Consider the following 18391-nt stretch of genomic DNA (forward strand, 5'->3'; position numbering starts at 1 on the left):
TAATGAATAGCTGAGAGCCGGAGAACATCAGAAAGTCTTTTATCTGAGGAAGGGAGGAGGAGGGAGAGGAGGCCCTCAACTCTGTCCAGAGTAGGGTAGACGGAATGAGGGACAACCTCCCAAAAGCCGAGCACTGCAATCACAGGGCAGCAAAAAGCAAGATGAAGGAAGAAGCACTTTCATATGGAAGTCCATTTCCTGGGGACCGGGACAAGCAGCCCCTAGTGTAGCTGCCTGATTGGGGAGCGGGAAAAGAACCATAATGTAAAAAGAGAGGTGAGGGGCTACTGCTGAAATCCACTTGACTCCTACCTGTGGTGTGGAGCTTGTGGCGAACACAAGCAGGGAAGTTCTGCTTCGGTCCAATGGGATTTCCAACCACAACGGATACTGAAATCCCTTTAGTGCCCCATCGTGGATCTAGCCATTTGCAGTCTGAGGTGAGCGTCAGACTAATACTCAGGGCAGGTGGATACCACTGACTGCTGAGGTTATTTATCATTCACGGGGAATATTGTGCTTGGAGAGTATTTATGGAACTGCTCCAGAAACCAGATTATGAATATTATACCATACTATTATACCATACTATTATACTATACTATTATACTTTACTATTATACCATACTATTATACTATACTATTATACCATACTATTATACTATACTATTGTACTTTACTATTATACCATACTATTATACTTTACTATTATACCGTACTATTATACTATACTATTATACCATACTATTATACTATACTATTATACCATACTATTATACTTTACCTTTATACCATACTATTATATCATACTATTATACTGTACTATTATACCATACTATTATACTATACTATGTTATACTATGTTATACTATGTTATTATACCATACTGTTATTCTATACTATTATTCTATACTATTATACCATACTATTATATCATATTATTATACTATACTGATCTCATCCAGTGTAAATCTATACCAAACAGCAATTTTGCATGTCCCTACAAAAAGACCCTGCAAAAGCGCTGAGAAATATGATGTAGACAACAAGTTAATCCAAAGTTGTTATGCTTGTTATGCTTTCATATTTGGTGAGAGTGAAAATAGATTTGCTGTGAAAATGTGTGTCAAAAGTGTAAAACACTTGAGAACAAGTTAATGTTGCAGTTGACAGCCATTGTTACTGTCTCCACGGTGACAACATGGGGGAGTGGCCTGGTGTCAGCTAAGCATTCCGTTAGGTTCAAAGACATGTGAGCTAAACAGATCATGCAAGCAGGATGACCCCCAGCATGGAGTACAGTACCAGGGCAGGAGACAGTGGGAGGGGCTGGACCTTCAGTGCTCGGACCGGAACCTTCATGTGGACATGCGAGCACATCTGGTGAGCCATCTGCTGGGTTGGTGACCTGCTGGGTTTCAGGTGTAAGTCTGGAGGTGCAGAGATGAGGAGCAGCTGACGGGTTCTTCTCTTCCCCAGGCGAATGTCCAGATCCTCATCAATCAGAGCACTGATGTGCGTTATCGCTAATGAGCGCCGGGACACTTAGAATCTATGAGACTCGCACTGGAATGTGCACTGCTCTCCGTGTGCAACAACTTAATTGCCATTGCAATCAATAAACTGTTCATGATGTGAAGAAATTATTTAGCTTTGAAATATCACTATAAAGCCTTATTCAATACCTTTAGGTTTCCATTATTGACGTTCCTGTTGGAGTTCTGCATCTCACTTGAATTAATTCTGACTTATTGGCAGCTAGTTTTCCAGTACCCATACAAGACATACTGCAGGTTTACCTACTGTGCACAGAGGGCTACGGTATGACCCTGAGTGAACCTTCTCCAGAGTACGAGCAGGGTACCAAGACCTTGCGCTGCAAGTGTGCAGTCGATGGAGTGGATGATGCAGACCAGGCCAGTGGGCCAAGACTACTGCTGTTAGATGGAAACACAGTTCTGAGTAAATGTTTTAAACAAGGCATATGGTTTCCTGGAAAGATCATTTTCTTGGAAATACAGAACAGTATTAGTGAAACGATTTCAAATGTAAAGAATGTTTTCAACGCTGTACTGGAATTCTTACACCCTTGTAGAACTGCAGATAACAGTTTGAAGAAGAAATGGGACAATTACTAATGTCGCCTGCATGGATAACAAATAATTGCAAGCTTGACCATTTATACAAAATAATGCAAGACAGAGACAAAAATAAAACTGCTTTGCTGGCCAGCATTCCTTATACACGCACTGCACACTTTACTTGCAGGTTGAGTAAAAATGTCTTCTAAAGCTCGTAAGTCACTCCCAGGAGCGATAAGCCACTTTATGGACATGTTGAGCTAATGATTCCATTCATATTCATTACACAAATGCCATCAAATGTAATCTGCTCCTGACTAAGTAATCCAGTTCATTCAAATTGTCAGAGAATACCAAATTCCAAAAAAACACAAATTAAACATTGCCTGAAAGCCAGGGATTTGGTGCATAGTGGATTAGGGGGTTTCTGAGTCCATCTGAGTTCCTAGTGGATTGCTTGTAGGGCAATCCACTAGGATTGTACAATTGTAGGGCAGTCATGGCCTAGTGGTTAGGGAACTGGTCTTGTGACCGGAGGGTCCCGGGTTCGATCCCCAGACCTGGGGTCATGACTGAGATGCCCCTGAGCAAGGCCCTTAACCCTCAATTGCTCACTTGTATAAAATGAGATAAAAAAATGTAAGTCGCTCTGGATAAGGGCGTCTGCCAAATGCCGTAAATGTAAATGTAAATTGCTTGTGGCCTTCATAACAAACTTTATCTCAGCAGATTTAGAGACAAACGATCAAATGTAATAGAACCAAATGATCCCATATTTGTCAGTGAGGAAAAGCTGAAGGCACCTGCACTGCTGGTCTAAGTAATCTGTATGCATGAGGAACGGAGGGAGTTTGTGTCTGGAACCGCAGCTTTGGGTTGGAAATCCAACTAATACCGGGACATTCATTGCAGCTGAAGACTTGGATTAAACTTGCTGAAGGCATTTCGGTTGAGTGTATAACTCTGTACTGTGAGGTTGATGGTTTAAATTGCTCTACTGTGTAGACATCTTCAGCACATATTTGCTGATGTTGGCACAGCAACATAGAGACCAATGGACCGATTGGGGCCTCCAATCAATCTGTACTGCATGACATAATCTACTGTCACTTATATTAAAACAGATTAGCTGTCATACCCAGATTTCACCAATTTGTATAATTCTGCAAGAATACATCGATAGTACTGATGCAGGAATCCATACTAATGACATTTCTTAATCCTAAACCAAACCTGTTTTGCCATTTCGCCATTAACAACTAGAGTAATATTGAAACATTCCAGGAGAGATAAGATGCACGACTGACGCTCTCCCGCATCTCACCGCCGTCTCGCCCGTCTCATTCCGCCGTTCTTTTCATTTATCCACCCCGACAGCATTTTCCATAACAAGCCCACCATGGAAAAGGTCAGCTTTATTAAAAGCTCTCTCTCGCTCTCCATCGCCCCCCACCCCCAAACACACACACACACACTCACACACACACCCCCAGGCCTCGGGTGGTGGCCTATCTGCTCGTGCTAATCACACCCTCCCTGCTGCACCAACTCGTCCTGTCTCCCCGCTCTTTGATGAATGCGCGGCATTATCTGGGAGTGATGAAAGCCCTTGTGAAGCAGAGAGGATGAAGGAGACACCAAGGGAGACGGAGGGGGTGTGTTCAAGACACGCAGGGGGTGGGTCTAACAGACGCAGGGGGTGGGTCCAAAAGGCACAGGGGGTGGGTCTAACACACGCAGGGGGTGGGTCCAAAAGGCACAGGGGGTGGGTCTAACAGACGCAGGGGGTGGGTCCAAAAGGCACAGGGGCTGGGTCTAACAGACACAGGGGGTGGGTCCAAAAGGCACAGAGGCTGGGTCTAACAGACACAGGGGGTGGGTCCAAAAGGCACAGGGGGTGGGTCTAACAGATGCAGGGGGTGGGTACAAAAGGCACAGGGACTGGGTCTAACAGACACAGGGGGTGGGTCTAACAGATGCAGGGGGTGGGTCCAAAAGGCACAGGGGCTGGGTCTAACAGACGCAAGACGCAGGGGGTGGGTCTAACAGATGCAGAGGGTGGGTCCAAAAGGCACAGGGGCTGGGTCCAAGAGACATAGGGGGTGGGCCCAACAGACACAGGGGGTAAGTCTACGAGACACATGGGATGGGTCTACGAAACGCAGGGGGTGGGTCCAAGAGAGACAGGGGGTAAGTCTACGAGACACAGGGGGTGGGTCCCTTGTGGAGATCAAATTAATTTTCACCGCAGGATGCAAAAGTTTAAAAATGTTGCTTCTCTGCTCAACAGCAGGCTAATTAACCTTAACGGCTTATGTTGTGTCTATGTTCTTCTAATCTACTGCCTTGTGTTTAATGTTTGGGGTGGCTGTGTGTGTGTGTGTGTGTGTGTGTGTGTGTGTGTGTGTGTGTGTGTGTGTGTGTGTATTAATTGGCTGTGTGTCATTCACATTTTCATTTAAATGTAGCAATGTAGCATTGCTACATTAGCTTTTCAGTTATGAGATAATCTAACACAGTGGATATTCAGAGCACATGATGCTTGGATGGCTTTGGTTTGTCTGTTTTGTGTTTTGCTATGCTTTCTATTAATAACATGCCCACCCCCCAAAAAAAAATACATAAAACCCATGTGCAGAATCATCATGAGCTCTTCTCAACGTGCAGAGCATCTGGACTGATGGCGCCCTTCTATCTGCTTAGACTTCAGATGTTACGCACATACAACAAAGGGCATCATAGCACATCACCCCATACATGTCAGAAAGGTGGAAAAGGGGAGGAGCTTTGCTTTGTATGGTATGGAAGACAGAATTGTAAATATGTTGAGTCAGTGGGGACGATACAAAGGCCCAGTGTGCACGCTCCGTGCACTCCACATCAAACACGCCTACAGATGAAGGTGTCACGGAGACCACGTGAGACGTGAGGAGCGGCGGACCACTCCAGCACAACTGAGATGAGCAAACGAGAGAGAGCGAGAGAGGCAGAGACAGACAGAGAAGGTGAGACAGGGAGAGACAGACACGTCTTCCTCGTAGGTCGTATCATCTTGCAAGCAGCTGCAGTCACACTGCAAAATGTAAATACAATGTCTGTTTATTCTTTTCCAATATGATGTCATGCACAAACAAATACGGAGACTCTTAATGGATTAGTGGATTTTGGCAGAATAATGACTCCAGTTTAAGAAACTGAACAACTGCGTGTTTCTCGAGGTTTTCTTCCAGTCAAATTCCCCGAGCCCTTGAGAAACTAAGTCATCATCTGTGACAGAAATTGCACTGTGGGAGGAAAATGATGCGATCCCTTATTGCACTTTGGACAGTGGCTCCAATGTAGCTGATAATGAGGCCTTAAAAAAAACCACAAAACATTAGCTGTGCAGCTGAGCAGTGGGACTAATCGCACGCGATCACACAACAGCCCAGCCTGTCAGAGCGCAAACCCCTGCTTCCTGCCCCACAGTCCTTTGCTGCCTCTCCAGGAGTGTAGTCTGCATAATAAGGACCTGTTATCTGTGTTTGTTAAGTCTTCATCTCTTCCCCTGTGGTCAAGCCCACAGTCAGCTGATGAATATGTTATAAACTTTACACTCAGGCAACGGGCTGTTTAATGGCAGTGATGCTGGTAATCATGCTGGAATTATGTCTCCAGGGGGTCTTTGTCCTTAATGTGCCTATATGTTTTGAGAAACAAACCAAAAACCATACACAAGGCCCTGGACAAGAGTGCACGTGATCATGCCTTAAAGTGTGCACTGTGTTTATTTCTTCGAGCTGCCCATCACGGCTACAATAAATCTATCACTACACACTTCTCACCAACATGAAGGATGTATGCACGGCTGAAGTGGTGCTTTAAGGATTATGTCCCTGGAGCTCCAATGTCACAGTGCAAAACCCAGACCTTCACTTTATTCTGCACATCATAGCATGCCAGAAAACATCCCTGATGGTATCATCTGGCCCCTAAAGCCCAAGATCTGGTTCCAGCAAATCAGGGATCCAGGTTGTGTTCTTCTGGGGGAACTGCCAGACACCCATCTCAGCCCTAGTCCTGCAAACACCGCCAGCAGGCACGTCTCAGCACGCAGGGAGCACGGGCTTTTGAGAAGGAGTGAGAAAGAGGGCAAGCAGTTTTCAGAACCAGGAGAGGGAGAGGTGGGTGGAGGGGAGGAGAGGTGAGTAGAGGAGAGGGAGGGGTGGGTGGAGGAGAAGAGGGGTGGGTGGAGGAGAGGGAGGGGTGGGTGGAAGAGATGGAGGGGTGGGTGGAGGAGAGGGAGAGGTGGGAGGAGGAGTGGAAGGGGTGGGTGGAGGAGATGAAGGGGTGGGTGGAGGAGAGGGAGGGGTGGGTGGAGGAGATGAAGGGGTGGGTGGAGGAGAGGGAGGGGTGGGTGGAGGAGAGGTAAGGTGGGTGGAGGAGAGGGAGGGGTGGGTGGAGGAGATGAAGGGGTGGGTGGAGGAGAGGGAGGGGTGGGTGGAGGAGAGGGAGAGGTGGGTGGAGGAGATGAAGGGGTGGGTAGAGGAGAGGGAGGGGTGGGTGGAGGAGAGGGAGAGGTGGGTGGAGGAGTGGAAGGGGTGGGTGGAGGAGAGGGAGGGGTGGGTAGAGGAGAGGGAGGAGTGGGTGGAGGAGAGGGAGGGGTGGGTGGAGGAGAGGTAAGGTGGGTGGAGGAGAGGGAGGGGTGGGTGGAGGAGATGAAGGGGTGGGTAGAGGAGAGGGAGAGGTGGGTGGAGGAGATGAAGGGGTGGGTGGAGGAGATGAAGGGGTGGGTGGAGGAGAGGGAGGGGTGGGTGGAGGAGAGGAAAGGTGGGTGGAGGAGAGGGAGGGGTGGGTGGAGGAGATGAAGGGGTGGGTGGAGGAGAGGAAGTGGTGGGTGGAGGAGAGGAAAGGTGGGTGGAGGAGAGGAAGGGGTGGGTGGAGGAGATGAAGGGGTGGGTGGAGGAGAGGAAAGGGTGGGTGGAGGAGAGGAAAGGGTGGGTGGAGGAGATGAAGGGGTGGGTGGAGGAGAGGAAAGGTGGGTGGAGGAGAGGAGGGGTGAGTGAAGGAGAGGGAGAGGTGGGTGGAGTAGAGGGAGGGGTGGGTGGAGGAGAGGGGGAGGTGGGTGGAGGAGATGAAGGGGTGGGTGGAGGAGAGGGAGGGGTAGGTGGAGGAGAGGGAGGGTGGTTGATTTTGCCTCTGTCTACTTGCCACACATCTTGGAGAGGAGAGGCAGTGAGGAGCCTTATCTCAGTATCTCAGTGCACTCAGAGCTAAAGCAGCGTGATTTATGGCTGCCACGGAGGCTCAAGAGTAGCTGCTTTACAGACAGTGAAGATGCAGATCAACGGAACATAACAGGTTCTATCCATCTCTCTCCATACATCTCCAGCATCAGCGTTAGAGAGAGAGGGAGAGAGAGATAGAGGACAGAGTAAGAGGGAGAAAAAGAGAGAGAGATGAGAGAGAGAGAGATAGAGAGGACAGAATAAGAGGGAGAAAAAGAGAGAGATGAGAGAGAGAGAGAGAGAGAGAGAGAGAGCCACTGCCTGGTTTATTTTGACTAGCCTTTAAATGTAAGTTCTAGCCTTTTAAACTGTCTTTCATAAACATCCCCTGCACAGAGTTCTTGCTGGTCTCTGCATAAGCAGCCCCTCCAGCTCTCATTAACAAACAGCCATATGAGGGAAATTACACTCCCAGAACACACACGAGCAGGAGATGAGTGTGTAGGGCGACGTGGGAGGCACCTACCCAACCGCACAATCCACACAAAGGTTAAGACACAACCAGAGGACACGCAAGGCTGGAGAAGACACCCAGTGACCAGTAACAAAGGGGCCAGAGAGGGAGGGGGCACAGAGGGGACACACAGGGGAGAAAGATGGGACACAGAGGGGACACAGAGGGGAGAAAGATGGGACACAGAGGGCAGACAGCGGGGACACAGAGGGGATGCAGAGGGGACACAGAGGGGAGACAGATGGGACACAGAGGGGAGACAGCAGGGGACACAGAGGGGAGACAGATGGGACATAGAGGGGAGACAGCAGGGGACACAGAGGGGAGACAGATGGGATGCAGGCTGCTCTGCAGAAGCAATGTCCCTCAAAACAGCCTCTTCATCTGCCTGCCAAGACTCCCCTTCCCAAATCACAGAGCACCCAGCACTGCACCAGGCAGGAGTGTTGGCACCAGGAGCAACTACACTCGCTCCTTCCTTTAGCAGGAGGACAGGCTGGGTGTAGCAGGAGGACAGGCTAGGTGTAGCAGCAGGACAGGCTGGGTGTAGCAGCAGGACAGGCTGGGTGTAGCAGGAGGACAGGCTGGGTGTAGCAGGACAGGCTGGGTGTAGCAGCAGGACAGGCTGGGTGTAGCAGGACAGGCTGGGTGTAGCAGCAGGACAGGCTGGGTGTAGCAGGAGGACAGGCTGGGTGTAGCAGCAGGACAGGCTGGGTGTAGCAGGAGGACAGGCTGGGTGTAGCAGGAGGACAGGCAGGGTGTAGTAGGAGGACAGGCAGGGTGTAGTAGGACAGGCTGGGTGTAGCAGGACAGGCTGGGTGTAGCAGCAGGACAGGCTGGGTGTAGCAGGACAGGCTGGGTGTAGCAGGAGGACAGGCTGGCCCAGGGAGGAGTCCACAGGCTACAGCCATACAGCAGGAAGTCATTTGTACTTCAGCTTGTGACGTGATTAATGGACACTGGTCTGATCCAGCAGATGAATATTTCTTTGGTGGTATAAATAAAAACTAAAAATGATCAACTCAGACACTTGTTATTTAGTTATTAAACATAAGGCATGTTATTCAGTAAACACTAAATTTTCAGGTAATGTCTTGACGTTTATAGGAAATGTTGGTAGGTGCAAGAGTGAGGAATGTTTTTCCCAAGGCTGGAGGGTCATGTTTAGTGGCCATTACTGGTGAAGAAATGAAAGATGAGGTTATGGATTCATGCATCATGCACCAGAACCAAATATTACACAGAAATGAATCAGCACTTTCACAGTGCCACTGTTTTTTTCAGGACTTATGCAGTCACTGTCTTTTCAGCATTTATGCAGTCACTGTCTTTTCAGCACTTATGTGATGTCACTGTCTCTTCAGCACTTATGTGACGTCACTGTCTTTTCAGCACTTATGTGACGTCACTGTCTTTTCAGCACTTATGTGATGTCACTGTCTCTTCAGCACTTATGTGACGTCACTGTCTTTTCAGCACTTATGTGATGTCACTGTCTCTTCAGCACTTATGTGACGTCACTGTCTTTTCAGCACTTATGTGATGTCACTGTCTCTTCAGCACTTATGTGACGTCACTGTCTTTTCAGCACTTATGTGATGTCACTGTCTCTTCAGCACTTATGTGACGTCACTGTCTTTTCAGCACTTATGTGATGTCACTGTCTCTTCAGCACTTATGTGACGTCACTGTCTTTTCAACACTTATGTGATGTCACTGTCTCTTCAGCACTTATGTGACGTCACTGTCTTTTCAGCACTTATGTGATGTCACTGTCTCTTCAGCACTTATGTGACGTCACTGTCTTTTCAGCACTTATGTGATGTCACTGTCTCTTCAGCACTTATGTGACGTCACTGTCTTTTCAACACTTATGTGATGTCACTGTCTCTTCAACACTTATGTGATGTCACTGTCTCTTCAGCACTTATGCAGTCACTTTCTTTTCAGCACATTTACCATGTCACTGTTTTTCAGACGTCTTCCTTCCAAAACATTCCAGTATCATGCAAATTTGTACATTTGCATAAAGAATATTGATAGATTTCTCTACACAATGCTACTGACAGTAGACCTTACACTCTGCTTGTATCTGACCGAGCTTGTGTTTATCTAGTGCACCGAAATGCATTTCATGAGGTCTGGTTGGTATTTTTCATTCGTGGACATTTAATATGTCAAAGTTGCAGACGAAATTTACAATACAGATGACTATTTTTGAGAGCAAATAACAATCCTTCACCTTGAAAGTTGCTTCCAAGCTATTATTTTAAACCAGGCAACTGAACTACGCAAAACTAAACATATCAGACATCCCTGTGCCAGCTGTTAAATTATTAATAGTTTAACCTGTGCGAACACGAGCTCCTCGGTTGAGTTGGAGTGAATCGTGGACGTACGGCTGTACAGTGTTCTGCACAGACGCTGGAGGACTCACACTGTACGTACATCTCAATGACAGCGTGACATTGTTTTTGACGCCGCATGTGGCCTGCTGGGTATACGTTAAAAAAAAAGGGAAAAGTGCATTAAAAAAAACCACGGACCCAAAGCAAAGCGTGTAGCCTCCAAGGGCGGCATCACACACCTGGAACAAAGCAGCATCACTCCGTATTTTCATTAGAAAGCCAACCGCGCCTCCTCCTGACTCCCTTCCCGCGTGTTCCCATATGAGTAACTCCTGCTCTGCCGGAGTTCAGCGTCAGCGAACAAAGGTTCCCGCCGTGAGACGGGGCGGCGGCTGACGCGCTCTGAGCGCATTAGCTCCGCGCTGACGGTTTTGTCACGCTGATTCTAAGGGATAGAAAACGTATGCAGCTTTCACCAGATCAGTGCTGCGACTCTTGGGGAATTGTTTCTTTTTTTTGTGCAGTGCAGTGAAACACACGCGCGCGCGCGCGCACACACACACACACACACACACACACACACACATCAGACGTGTCCTACTTTCTGCAACCGTTCCTACCGCAGTCATTTAGCTAATGGGGAGCACTCGTCTAAAGGAATTAGAAAACGGCAGGATTGATTAATTATCATGTGAAATAATTATCACTCAAAAACACTGCAGTCTCACAGTAACGAGTGATGAAACCCCACCGAGGTGCGATAGAAACCAGACCCTTCACGACTCCCCTGAGATTTGCCCAGTCAGAATCCTGTTAAAGAGTCAACCATAGCTGCTGACTAGCAATAAACTCCTACTTAAAAATAACTCAGGGGTGGAAATGGCTGATTAGAGAACAATACCGCCTTGGAGATTCATTATATATCAAACTGAGGTGGACGCTACTCGAATGTGTCAGGTTGGCTCCTTCATTGCACCAGTACTGGTGAAATATGATGCTACCTATAAGTCTGACAGTGAGGACAGTGCGGAACAACACTTGATTTGTCCCTCACAGGAAATGTTTGACAAGTTCTGTGTGCGTTAGCAGTGAGAAGCGTTGGCATTTGACTAGCTCTTAGCGTCCATTGTAGCACAGAGATGTGTAACGGCAGCTGGACAGGTAGAAACATGAAGGTCATTGGGGGGGGGGGGGGGTGTTACTGGGAGGAGAGGCAGATGAGCTAGGAACAGGCGGAGATGTGATGGGGACCCCCATGGGGAACATGATGGGCAGGTTGGACTGTGCGGACTGACAGGTGTCTTACAACACTATCTCAATAGCCCTCACACCCCCCACAGAGTCCTGTAAGTCATGTTAGAACACAGGACCCTGCGAAGGGAAGCCATCAGTAGCACGCCTGGACATTTACTATTATTGTTATCGTTCATCTACTTGAGAAAGGCTGCATGGATCTGTGACATTTTCCTTGGTAATTTGATATTATTCATGTTATAATAAGGACTGTAAATAATTTTGTGGTGTAAATGGTGTAGTCAGCCCTTTTTTATGGATTTTCGGAAATAATCCGTATTTGTGTGGTTTTCATTTCTGTGTGGTTAATTCACGCTTGCATGGTTTTGCTATTTGGCTACTGGCCCAAGGATCTGGTATAAGTTGAACCAAGGATGTAGTAGACAAACACCCTTGACCATGAAATTGAAGCTAGCTGTTTAAAACAAGCGCCCAAACCACTGGGGACGTCTACCCAGTACTCCACTGTGTGGAGCAGTATGCTGACAAAAGCCACTGTACACATGACGATGTATTGCTGGTCTCTAATGAATGATGAAATAGAAGCTAATGGTGACAACTGACATGAGATCAGTCAGCCATTCAGTCATCGTGTGAGAACAGGAAGTGCACCAAACTACAGGAGTGCACCAAACTACAGGAGTGCACCAAACTGCAGGAGTGCACCAAACTACAGGAGTGCACCAAACTGCAGGAGTGCACCAAACTACAGGAGTGCACCAAACCACAGGAGTGCACCAAACTACAGGAGTGCACCAAACCACAGGAGTGCACCAAACTACAGGAGTGCACCAAACTACAGGAGTGCACCAAACCACAGGAGTGCACCAAACTACAGGAGTGCACCAAACTACAGGAGTGCACCAAACTACAGGAGTGCACCAAACTGCAGGAGTGCACTAAATTGCAGGAGTGCCCTAAACCTCAGGAGTGCACCAAACCACAGGAGTGCACTAAATTGCAGGAGTGCCCTAAACCTCAGGAGTGCACCAAACCACAGGAGTGCACTAAACTACAGGAGTGCACTAAACTACATGGGTGCACTAAGCTACAGGAGTGCCCTCAGCACAACATTCGTGCTCCCTTGAGTCCTTCTTGAGAACACTAATTTGGAAGTTCTTGGAGGATTTCATCCTCTGAAAGGGGAAAAAACAAGTAAATGCTCAGTTTGCTTTACACCACAAATTGTCTGACCTTTAGAGTTCAGAAGTAAGAGTGTAGACAATAAAGGAGGTCCTTTAAAGGCCAGTGCAGAGGTTCATTGCATTAAGGAGGAAAAATAAAATACACATATATTTAATAACTTCTCCTAATTCCCTGCTTTCATAATCAGACAAGGGCCTCCAAGAGGTCTGTTTGATGTAGAAAACGGAGTTACGCAGCAACTCATATTTGGGACATTGGCCAACCTGATCTGCTCCCTATATAAACTCCTATACGAGACCACTGCTCCCTGAGACTATACTCTGTTGTCGCAATCTGCCTCCTCCCCGTCTCCACAAGTCCACGAGGGACCCTCCATGTTTGCAAGGTAGGGCCGGCTTTCTGACACAAACCCCCAAGATCCCGAGTTCTTTCCCCACTTTAAGATTGTTGGAATCACACAGTTGACTGTTGAGTAACTGAAGACATTGTCAGCACTTACAAACTGCACACACTTCTCAAGCATCTTCTGTTGCTCTAGGTCCTGACCTTCTTTGCTACCAACCCACTCATGCAATAATGTTATAGAAATAAAACCATGTGGGAAAAATTCCATTGGATCAAGCATGAATTTGTCAGTCATGTTATGAAAAGCTAAACCTGTAGCCTACATTTTAAAATACCATTTAGCTTTGTGCAAATTACAAATGGTTCTGAAATTATGAGTCTATTTTTTTTTCTGTAGCATACACTGACCCGGGACATCAATGGATTTCCCTTACGTTGTTGAATACATGTAACTGAACGCAACTCTCCATCAGAGCGCTTTGTTCAGGAGCCTAATCCAAACAACCATTCGTTTAACACCACCAAATGAAGACTTTACTGCTCCGTATACGCCCCAGTCAGGGGCCCTAAACTAAACCAGATGCCCCTTGTATTACATGCTGTAAAATATAGAGGCGAGTGGAAGGATTGCTGTAACAACTCTAAATGTCACAAGCGAGCCAGGAACCTAAAGGATCACTCGTGCCCCGCACGGCTTGCCTGCCGCGTTCACAAACACTGCAACCAAGTCGCTTGCTACCTCTGTCTGCCGTATGCAGAACGATAATCACTGTGAATATATCACGAAATTCAAAGCTAACAAAACTGTGTTTGCCGATCTCAGATTGTGTCTATAACCGGGCAGCCTCCATATGGACAGTATCTAACGGTCACATCCGTTAACGCTTCGGTGGAACTATCATACCAATAACCATTTTGCCTTTAATTGAATTTAGCTGCAATGTAATACATATGTAGAATTACTAAACTGACAAAAATGTTCAATGATCCTTCAGATATCCAGAGATGAGTGCATTGTAACGTCACTACACACTACCGTATTTTAGAGAGTGAATCGGAAGGCCTCGGGCTGTGTGAACGCATCCATAATCGAATTAGTAGCAAGAACAATAGCACAGCTTAGCACTTGTAACTCATTGTCATAATTATGCTCTCCGATGTCACTGCATATAAGTTCCAGTCAAATAAGCAGTGACAACCAGCAGAATGACCCACTCCATGCTGTCTATATGGTTTTTGCACGGCCAGCAAACAGAATTGCCACCACGCCGGCCGTCTTCGCCTGCATATCTGTGATCACTCCCGTCCTTTGTGGACGTGCGGAGTGCAGGGGCTATGCAGTTACGTGGCATGATGATACTGTATATGGAATTCAATCTCCCAGAGTATATGAAAAATAAATTAGATTTCCCATCACAAACATCTCTGTATATTTCCAGGCTCTTACTGCGGGAGTTCCAGGGCCTTAGTGCAGCAGGACTGAACATCGTGGAGGTTGGGAAACGTGCTTTCATGTTCATTTAGATTATTGGGGGAAGTAATGTCATCTGAGAAACAGACAAATTAAATCATTACACTGTATAAAAAATATGCATATAGAAGTATGCGTTATGGCTAGTTACAAAAATAACGGGGGAAAAATCATTGTGATCAGAGAGGCTCGAATTGCAAAGAAAGCCCCGTTTTTTTCGTCAGGAATAACGCAATGTCCCATTTGCAAACATTCAAACAGATTAGAGCCAAGAGGCTTTTTGCAGCTCTGCACCTGCCAAAGCGAAAGTGACTCACCAAAGTATTTGTGCACCTGCGTAATTTTTCCATGTTTAATGCATTAAATGATTCTGACATGCTTCTGATAAATAGAAGTATTTAATAAAGGAGAAGACCACTAAGCCTATACTTACATGTGCGCTCACTTCCCCATCTGTTTAATAATAAGAACAAACTGAAATGCCAACATGCTTTAAACCCTATAAGAAGGCTGTTCTTCTCTTTGGCCCAAGGTATTCATCCCTAATGAAATAACTTGAATCACATTCATCACTAATGACACAACTTGGCTTGATACCTCCAGGTCAATAAAAGGCTTATTAGGACTTAAACGAATTACATTTCATTAGATAGTATGCTGGACAATACATTTTCTAACTTTCAAAGCAATTATTCTAACCGCCACTGAAATAATCACTTTTATTTTCAGAGTTACACAGAAAATACAGCTGAAAGGTTTTTTTTTCTGTTACTGGCATAGAAAGAAAGGTGAGGGACTGCAAACTCTACTTACCTAAATACTGTAGTTTTCTGCCATATGCCCTTCTCCCCCTTTCAATGGCAAAGACTCTTAACTGCAAGGTTTCTCAGCACAGGTGTCCATCTGCAAATGAAAAAAGAACACGATTCAGAAAGTGTACAACATTTGAACACACTGTGCCAACTTGCCACCACACTAGTTGTTCAACTGTGGTATACTACGTGGCCTTTTTAATACTATAAGTGGTACACGTTTATGCATCACAGCAGGTATTTGACTCTGCGAATAATCTTCACCTTTGCAGCTTTGAAGGTGTAGAGCATGTCGAGACCTACTGGACAAATTTGAAATGATTCAGAACTAAAGAACATGCTGCTCTGGAAGAGGGACATGCACTTTTGCTACACAAACATACATCACCCTCCCCAGCACCATCTCCACCTCCACCTCCACCCCCCACTGTTAATCATAGGCACAAATGATCCCTGCACTTAGGGTGGCCACATTAGCACTTCACTGTTAAACACAGTCTGGCCATCGTTGCCACTGTCCAAAAAAGGAGGGTTTCCGTGGAGATCACTTAGAGGCACATGGCAGCAGGCAGAGCCTTGCACCTGATGGAGGAAGAGGTGATGAGCACACGGCGGGTTCCAGAAGAACCACGAGAAGTCTCCGCTGGCAGAGGGTGTGTGTGGGTGGGGTGGTCCTGCCTGGCAGCTGAGACAGTCTGGGCCTCAGAGATGCCCTACACCTCCACACTGATGCCACAACAGACTGGCCATCATTACCCGGTCACAGGCAAGAATGTGGTGGGGTGAGATTAGGGAGAAGATACGGACCCTTCCCTCATGAGATTAGGGAGAAGAAATGGAGCCTTCTCTTGTGAGATTAGGGAGATACAGACCCTTCTCTTGTGAGATTAGGGAGATACAGACCTTTCTCTCACCTAAACTCCTTCTTTATGGATGAAATCCTCATCATCCTCTCATAGTTTACGGCCACTTGCCTACTATATTTTCAGTAGGTTAATTTCCACACTTTATTTGTTTATATGCACTTTATTTAAAGGACTAAACAATCACTATCAACCCATTACTGCAGTAACGTTAACTAATAACTAATAATGCACTGCCAGGATTCATATTTAAATCGATAAACTTAATGCTGAATTCCAGTTTTCACTGAAAGTCTTCCACAAACACATATTGTTCTGAAGGAGTGATGCTCTGTATTGCCTTGTCACTTTTCTTTGCTTCCTCATCCATTTTCATTTTTAATATTATTGCGTCTTTCTCAAGTGTTTCATAATTGTGATTTGTTCTGTATATGTTATTTGTTCCACACATCCTGCTTCTAATGCGTTTTGAACTACACAACAGATCATAATAGATGCATTGTGCTCACTCAACTCTTCTCAAACAGTATAAAAGTGCCTTCTGCATCTGGGATTTGGAAATCATGTAAATGACACAGGAGTACGGGCAGATGAAAGAGTCACGGACACAAGAGAATAACAAAAGGTAATAAGAACAAGAACAAGCATATTGTTTTTTCAAAATATGTTTCCAGAGATCAGAGTTCCAATACAAAATAAAAACGGTACCCTGCTGAGCAATAAAAAGCAAACAGATCAAATATTATCAGTTTTATTGTTGATGCTGCTGCTATGATTATTACTGTTGGGATTACTTTTATTATTAATAATAATAGCAACAACAACAACAACAACAATAATAATAATAATAATAATAATAAGAATAATAATGCTAATAATAATAAGAATAATACCATGAATAATGGATAATAATAACATGAATAATGAATTATAATAAGTTTTTTTCCTGAAATATCACTCTTTGATGATGAAGGTCTCTATGCATTTATGTGTGTTCAATTGTTTATCATTTTTGTAAATTCTTCATTATAAAAGTTAAAAGTCCTTGATTAGAAAAGTTGTGCATGTTAAGTTCATTTTACATTGCTCAATGCCACTGCTATGCCTTTGTGGTTATATTGTATCGCAGGCCTGACCTCAGCAAATCAGTGGATATTCATCATTTTAGGCACAAAAACAACTGCTATAGCTTTGTTGCTCTACGAACCAAAAACCTGAAGGAGAATCATCACTTGCGTGGCCTACACTGCAGCAGAATCTGTACCTACGCCCAGTAGCCCCTGTATGAAGACTGATAGATTACTGTTGTTTCATTGAAATAATCAACACGTTTCATAAACCAGGACACAATGCATTTCGAATCCCCCACACTTGTATGTCATACAGCTCCATGAAATATTTGTATGAGCGAAGAAAAGTTCAAGGAGGTGTAGAGTGATATTGGATTATGCTTCTCCATTGTATTTGTGCCATCATTCGCGTACGGTGCGATGCTCAGTAATCAGTGGTCCTCTCTGCTGAGCATCATCACTTGTCACAGACGCCCAAACAGATTCACCCGCACTCCAACGACACATGATACGGGTGCTGAAGCGGAGAGGCCGTGTCCGTGGCGACAAGGCCGAATAATGCAGGAGGGCTCAGTAATATCCTGTCTGTCTTCATCTTCCATCTCTATACCAAACACACACTCCGCCATCTCTCACCATAAGCTGGCCCTTTCTCCCATTTTGTCCCTGTCTTGCAGACACCCCCCCAACACACACACACACACACACAAACACACACATGCTATCACATGTCACTTTCAGCAATGAAGCCAAACCCTCACCGTGTTTTGTGTTCGTCTTTGCCTCGCCAGCTAAGTGGGACACACATGGAGTAAATTCAAACAAATGTTCATCATTTCCTCACAGAAAAAGTCGATTCTGGGGCAGGGCTCAAACTCTGAAGCTTAGCAACAATAAGGTCTACTCAGGGACATAGTGGCACCTATTTATAGCTACCCAGGCCTCATTAGAGTTATGTCACAGTATTTAGGCTATCAGGACAAATACAAACATGAGCATTAATTAACAAACGGCAAAGGTATAAGCTCTTGATGAGCAACACTGCGAACCAGAGGCATAAAGTATTCTACAGATTAGGTGTGTTTATATTCTCCCACAGAGGCGAATCTACCCTACTCTCCTGTAAAGCTCCTCTGATCAGAGACCAGTGTGATTCCAACACAGGGAAGGTTCCCAGGCTTTAACTAGACTTACTTGAGATTTTAATCATAGTTTTGGTTACAAACTTCCTGCGAGCTCAA

The 18391-nt window shown here is 45.7% G+C and overlaps 1 protein-coding gene across 3 annotated transcripts in view; it reads right to left on the minus strand.

Moving 5' to 3' along the window:
- Positions 1-18391, minus strand: part of LOC143481008 (leucine-rich repeat and fibronectin type-III domain-containing protein 2) — an 83978-nt gene that overhangs the window by 12314 nt on the left and 53273 nt on the right. For all 3 annotated transcript variants that reach the window (XM_076978918.1, XM_076978916.1, XM_076978917.1), the window contains one exon: positions 15219-15308. The gene's annotated coding sequence lies outside the window, so the exon portion shown is untranslated. The remainder of the gene's footprint in view (positions 1-15218; positions 15309-18391) is intronic.

The sequence above is a fragment of the Brachyhypopomus gauderio genome, chromosome 17 (assembly GCF_052324685.1).
Source record: "Brachyhypopomus gauderio isolate BG-103 chromosome 17, BGAUD_0.2, whole genome shotgun sequence".
Classification (NCBI taxonomy): domain Eukaryota; kingdom Metazoa; phylum Chordata; class Actinopteri; order Gymnotiformes; family Hypopomidae; genus Brachyhypopomus; species Brachyhypopomus gauderio.